The 6,678-nt window shown below is 50.6% G+C and overlaps 1 long non-coding RNA gene across 7 annotated transcripts; it reads left to right on the top strand.

The window, feature by feature from the left end:
- Positions 9 to 4,732, top strand: LOC110388631. 7 transcript variants are annotated; one of them, XR_002432943.1, is made up of 5 exons: positions 9 to 248; positions 380 to 409; positions 569 to 736; positions 870 to 942; positions 2,038 to 4,732. It is a non-coding gene; the product is annotated as an uncharacterized LOC110388631 (long non-coding RNA). The 7 variants fall into 7 exon arrangements; XR_002432941.1 differs by having other exon boundaries at positions 380 to 465; XR_002432942.1 differs by lacking the exon at positions 9 to 248 and having other exon boundaries at positions 270 to 409.

Raw genomic sequence — 6,678 nt, 5'->3', positions numbered from 1 at the left:
GGGCAGGGCGGCCGGGGCCCTCCCTCCCCTCCTTCCCTCCCTCCGCTCGGCCCCCTCAGCCGCCTCCGAGGCGCTCCGAGCGGCCGCCGCCTCGGGCTGAGGGCTCGGGCCCGGGCTCCGCCAGCGGACGCGGCTCCCGCTCGGACTCCGGCTCAGCGCTCCCCTCCGCCGCCGCCGCAGCGCTACGTGGCCGCCCGCAGCCAGTCTCGCGACTCCGCCGCGCGCACGCGCGGGCACGCGCCGAGGAGGTGGTTGCCGCGGGCGCGCGCGGGGGGGAGACACCCATAGGCTGAGGGGAGGGCGAGCGGCGCGAGGCGCGCAGCGGCGCATGCGCGGCTGCCTCCCCCCTCACCCCCCCCCCCCCTTCCTCTCTATTCAGCTCAGGCGGCGGAGGGGACGCGGAGCGCAGGTGAGCGCACGTTGGGGGGTAGCTGTGCGCATGCGCGGCTGCTCGGCGGGGCTCAGGTGAGGCGCGCGCGGGGCGGAAGGAGGGGCTGCGCGGCGGCTGCCCCCGGCCGGGCCGACCGTTACTCCGCTGAGGTAATGAAAGAGGCCGCCTTAATTGCAGTCAGCTGAGCTGGGCAAGCTGCGGCTTCGCTCCGGCCCACGCCTCCTTCCCGCGGGCACCTCCGTGGTTCTGGTGAGGACCGTGTGGAAGGGAGGGATGGAGGCAACGCTTCGCGGAGCGGCTGGAAGGGGCCGTGCGGGTCTCGCAGGGCCGCCCCTCAGGAGCCAGGTAAGGCCTCGTCATGCGAGGCCCCGCCGGACCGACGCCCCGTTTCCGCTTGTTCCAACCCTTCTCTTGCCTTAAAACACTAATAACTGCTTAACTCTGGCCTGTGGTTTCTTGATTGCACCCACACCTGCAGGGCCTGTGTGATGTACGAGAGAGACATGTGACAAGAAGTGGGTTTTGCTGACTGAACTCACTGCTTGGGGCAGGTACGGGGCTTGGGAAGGGCTGTGGGGTGGGCCAGTGTGGGTTGGGTCGGGGCCCATAGCGCTGAGCAGCAGTCCCACCTCCCCCAGGAAGCGGCAGTGTCTCCTTCATAGCCCTGAAAACCACTTCTGAGTGCTGTGTAGGAGGGAAGAGCACTGCTGTGGTTTGGGTTTGGCGGCAGCAAAAGGATGAGCAAGAGTAGCAGAAACAGGAAAAGGGGGCAGGGCAGAGCCTTTTCGGTAGTGTTAGCTGCGTCCCGGGACTTCAGGAATTTTGTGCTGCGTAGCTTTGACTCCCTCCTGCCTGATTTCAGACCCGTGTCCCTTCTGTAGTCCCCTTTTAAAATCTTTTAGTCTCTTTTTCTTTTACCTATGGTTTGTTTCCTCCTCTGCTGTTTGCTGCAAATGGTCCCTAAATGGTGTGGGACATCTAATTAGAGGTTTTGGGGAAGAAAAAAACGCACTCTTTTTGCCCACTGAAATGCTACCTGCCAGAATAGTTGACCTACTTTTTATTACTGCACATAAAACCAAGATTTGAGCTCCCTATGGAGGGCAGGGGTTGGGACTCCCAAAGTTCACGTTCAAATAAAAGGGACAGTGTATGTTTGGGAAGCACCATGGTAGGATAAGATTGGTGTTTACAGAATCATGGATTGGCTTGAGTTGGAAATGACCTTAAAAATCATCTAGTTCCAACTGCTTGCCACGTTTCCTCTTTGCCCCAGCAACTCCTGCTGTGTGGGCATGGGAAGGGAGCAAAGCACAACATGCTTTGCTTAGGCCAGCTCTGTTGGAGCTATTACTGGCAGGCTCAGTTCAGAGCAGGCCCCAGACTGTTCTCATCTCTGCAGGGACTGTGTATAGCTGGAAGGGAAAGGGTGGCCAGGGGAGACCCAGGTTTTAGAGCATGTTGTTGTCCCTGCTCAGCCCCACACCCTTGTGCAATGCGGCTCTTCGAAGAGAAAGTTAAAGGGAGGATGTTGGGGCATGTGGTGCTGCTGTTGGTTAACTGTATGTGTGAGGGATGCCACGTAATTGAATTTCGGACCTTGAAAAGGACAGGAAGAGAAACTCAGGAGACCTTTTTCTTGGCAGATGAATGAATAAGAAAGGAGTGGGTCAGAGAGAGATGCTATTTCAAATGTGGAATTTTATCAGAGGGCCAACTGTGGGCACTGGAAAACAGTGGACACTCAGCTCCTAAGGAGTGCAGATTGAGGAGTGAAACCACCATTTCCATTTCTGTACAAAGGCATAGCCACTGCTCATGTCTGATCATGGGACAAGAGCAGGCAGGTGCTTTGGTAAGTTTTTTCTCCAGTGTGTGGGGAGAGCATTTTTCTCATTTAGTCTCCCAATTTGTTTTGCTGTTTCCCCCCTTCCCTGATGCTGTGTCTGTGGTAGCCTGGCTTCCTTACCCTGAACCTGTAGCATGAGATCCCCTTACCTTAAAGTAGCTACTGGAGGATTGCAGAGGCCTTTCCTGTAGAAGATGCTTTGTGTCTTCAGTGTCAGACAGTGACTTTGCTCCCCTCAAGTACAAGTTGTACAGAACTTAAAAGGAAATGTTAAGTCCCTCTTTCTCAGCAGACTCCCAGGACTCTGCCAGAGGGAGGACTTAAAAAGATAGGGGACCAAGTGCAAGTATTCTTGGACTGTCAGACTTCCAACATGATAACAAAGCACTCGTCCTTGTCTCTCTGCTTTGTCACTTCTGTGTCTGTGCTGGGGAAGAGGCTGCTGCAGAGGAGACTGACTCTTCTAAGCCTTGCTGTGTGATTTGGCTCCTGAATGCCCAGGGCACCCTGCAGTTGCACACTTTCTTCCCTGGCTGTTTTATTAATGGAAGTTGACATCCTCATGCTGGCTCCCAGGGAGGGATCCATCTGAGTCATTGGCTGCAGCACAGCCCTTTTCCCACAAAGGGCTCCCTTCAGCTATTTACATCCCTCTCTTTGATCTAGCTTTTGACATGAAAAGACATGTCAGCCAGGTAAAGGGAAACAAACAAAATGCAGGAACAGTCCCACATCTCTGCTTGCACATGATCCGCTCCCTAGCACACGCCTGCCTTACAGCCACAGATCCTTATCGGCCCTATGATTTCCTTGCTATCATCTCTGTCTTCCCTTCATGCTATTGTTTAACTTCTAGAGGCAAATATGAGCATCTTGTTCACTGCTCAGTAAGATGCTGGTGGCACATTTTCCTACTCTCTCTGGCATTTCCCTTCTATCTATAGTATAACTAGTATGGGAAATGCCCTCACACATCCTCCTCACTGCATGCAGTGCCAGGAACAGGTGATACAGATCTTCATTTCCTGCCTTAAACTGCTGCAGTGTTTCAGCAAAGCAACTGTTTGCAGCTCACTCCAGAAGCAGCAGCAATACAACTGAAGGTGAATTCCTTTGTGGAAATCAGATCTTTCATTGCTAAGCAGCTTAGGATCTTTCAGATCTAAATAATAATAATAATAAATATTATGCAAACTCACAGCCCTTTAGACACACTAGAACACAGTATTGCCCACTTGTGTTTTTTCTATAGGAATGGATGTTCCAGAATTGCTGAGAATGCAAATCTAATGAATAAGAGTCTTGTTGAGATGCAGATAGCTCTTTGGAGATGACTGCTAGTACCACTGCAGAATAGTGTGGGAAGGGGGAAAACTGAACAGAGGTTAGTTCCTATCTTTATCAACAGTCAATTTTCTTGTGGCATGGGCCAGTTTGTTGGGTTTGTACAGTTTGGTGCAACTGGGCAATCTCTGAGTTGACTGGTCTGGCTATCTTGTCTTTCAGGTAGTAAACCAGCGCTGGAGTGCTCTGGTAAGGGAGATGTCTGCCTGGTCCAGGGCCTGCAGTCCCATTTAAGCTGTGCTGCTGTGAGATGTGGCTCCATTGATGAAGGTTCTCTTCTTTACCCAAGCAATGATAGTTCTCTGCTTCACCTGGACTTGTGCTATGATGATTTTTTGGGAAACTCTCAGGAGCCCCTGTAGCATTCTTTCTTCCTACAGCCAGCAGGGAGGTGGGCTGCCTTCCTTTCTGTCCCACTCACTGTTCCCACAGGTGAATCTTCATGGCTTGTGCTGGTGACAGGGCATAGCAGGGTGCTGTTTGGCTGAAGCCTCCACATCATAAGATTTCTTCTTTGGGAACAGGCTGAATTCAGCATTGAGGGCCTTGTGAGAATGGAGTTGCAAGTGGGACTCTTTCTCCTTCCCCAAAGGGGAAACACCCTTGGGGTTAGATGTTGCTCAAGGATGCTGCAGTCAACAGACCCTGAGTGAGAAGCAAAACTTGGGCATGGACAGGGGCACTGACACCTTGCTGTAACCTAACCAGTTGCTTTTTGGACTAACACTTGAAATTTTAGGTATCGTGCTATGTCTTGCAGGATTCAGGATCCTCTCAAGTAATGGGAAAGGAAGCAAAAGGAAAACAAAGGGCTTTTCCTGCCAGCTCTTGTCACAGGAAGCCCTATGTGCTGAGGGAACCACCCCCTTGAGCGTTGGGCTTTGAGACTGTGTCAGCACAGAGTAGAAGATCAAACAGAGGAAATTCCTGTTCCCACTCTCCCTTCTCCTTTACTAGCTCAGTGTAAGGCCGCAATTAAAGATTATCTACCTCCAAATAATAGTGCAGAGTTAACACCCACCAGCATCTCTCTTCATGCCCTTGATTAAACCTTGAGAGCAGCAGGATGTAGGCAGAGTGGCCATACAGAGATTGAGTAAACTCCTGACTCCACACAGGACTACCTGAAAATTAAACCATATGTCTAAGCTTGTTGTCCAGACACTTCTTGAACTCCAGCAGACTTGGTGGTGTGAGCGTGACATAAGTTTTAACACTTGTGATGAAGTAACTGTTAAATGTAAGTAGCACCTTAGCAGGCTCTGGGGACACTTACATTCTTTTGTTAAGAACACCTCTACTGTGATCAGCATCAGCTCCCTACCAGAGCTATACAAGTACAGGTCCATTAGGCCTTGGCTAGTGAGGAACATACTGGCTAAGCTACAGTCCTTTCCACTCACATCCAGTATTCTAGCCCAGTTCTTTGTGTAGAAACATATCTATGGGTTTGGAAGGCATGTTTGAGAGGAAGCATTTGCTTCAGTAAAGCAATATTTACTAACTTTTGCAGAAGGAGCACAGTAAGACTCACCCCTATGAAAGTCGTGTTGAGTTAATGTCTCTGGGATGGACTCACCTTGTTCAGGCTTAACCTTTGCTTCCTTCCTGTCCTTGCATCTGCTGTGTATTTTTAACCTACTGCTTCAGAGGCATCCTGCACACATTCTTCCCTAGCCTCCTCCTGCCCTTCCTGCCTGACTTCATCTACCAGCTTGGGGGACAGGAGCATGTCTTGCAACTGGCATCTCACACAGTTTCATGTTCTGCATTGCCCTCGAGCAGCTTGATTTGGGATGCAGTTTCCCAGGCTTAGGCACAGTTATGGCCTGTCATAGATCAGGGGTAACTCACTGCAGGTTTCTGATGTAGTTAGATCAGCATTGTATGCAGATCTAGTGTAGAGAATCTCAAATGCTGTTTTCACAGCAGCAGTAGAGCTAAGCCTTAGAGGGGACCCTCTGCCCCCAGTGCTACCTAGTGTCATGCAAGGAATAATGAAACCAGCTGAGCTCCAGCCTGGCTTAGGCAATTATTCACTTCCTACCTACTTCCACAAGTGCTTCCCCCCATTCTCTGCATTTTGGGACAGGCATTTTCTGCTTGATCCACAGTACAAAGGAAGCAATAAGGAAACTCCTCCCTATTCCTTATTCTAACCACTTCAGACATGCAGCCAGCTTGCTGCAGGGTACAAATTATCATAAACTCAGCTCCTTTACCTAGAGAGGTTTCAGCTGTTGTGGTGTATTAGCAACTATCGGAGTAGATGCCCCTTCCTCTGCAACAGTCATTCTGCAAAGTACAAATGCTCCACAGCACCTGTCCATATGGTTTCTTTTGCTCTCCTTTCGAGTCAGGTAGGCTGGTTATCTGTTAAATAGGAAGAGAGAGGGTGAACACAGAGGAAATCAAACAGTTTCCTGTTTGTTTATCACGAACAAAAGCTTGTTTGGCTGGTCTGTGTGTTGCTAGCGGGCAAGCCCAGCTGCTGCGGTTAGCGCAAAGCTGAGCTCTTCCACTAGCATGAAAGGAAGAAGTAGTAAAGCCAAGTCTCCAGGGGGAAGGGAGAGAATTCCCCCCCCCCAACACACACTTCTTTGGAAGTTTGCAGACAAGGCAGAGCAGGGTGGGCTGGGAGATTTCACCATGAATTGTAAGGCTTTGATTTGTGAAGGTAGCAACCAAATGTGGCTCTTTGGTCTAAAGCAGGAGATGCATTCTGGCACCTCTGCCAGCACAGGTTGCACTCCTCATACAGGGCCCTGCAGCAGCCCCAGCAGGTCTCTCATGTTGCCCATCAACAGCAGACCTTACCCAAAGCTATTGGTCCCCATAGCGTAGTTTTTGGGTTGCTTTCAGAGAATTATCAGTGATGAGTCTGCGCTGCCATTACTGTAATCACTGTGGTGCCAGGTAACTACAGGGCTAAAGGTTGAAAAAAATGCTGCTCTTTTACCAACACTGGGGTCTTCTGGTATGAATTTGTCATACTAGTGGTCTGGATCAAGAAAACCTCAATTCTATTTCCTAATGTCAGTGGTACAAGTTGTTTTAGCTCGAAGTCATGACTACTACTCCTGTGCACCTTGAG

This window comes from Numida meleagris, chromosome 26 (assembly GCF_002078875.1).
Source record: "Numida meleagris isolate 19003 breed g44 Domestic line chromosome 26, NumMel1.0, whole genome shotgun sequence".
Classification (NCBI taxonomy): domain Eukaryota; kingdom Metazoa; phylum Chordata; class Aves; order Galliformes; family Numididae; genus Numida; species Numida meleagris.
Note: the sequence above shows the minus strand (reverse complement) of the source record. Positions and strands in the feature narration are given on the sequence as shown.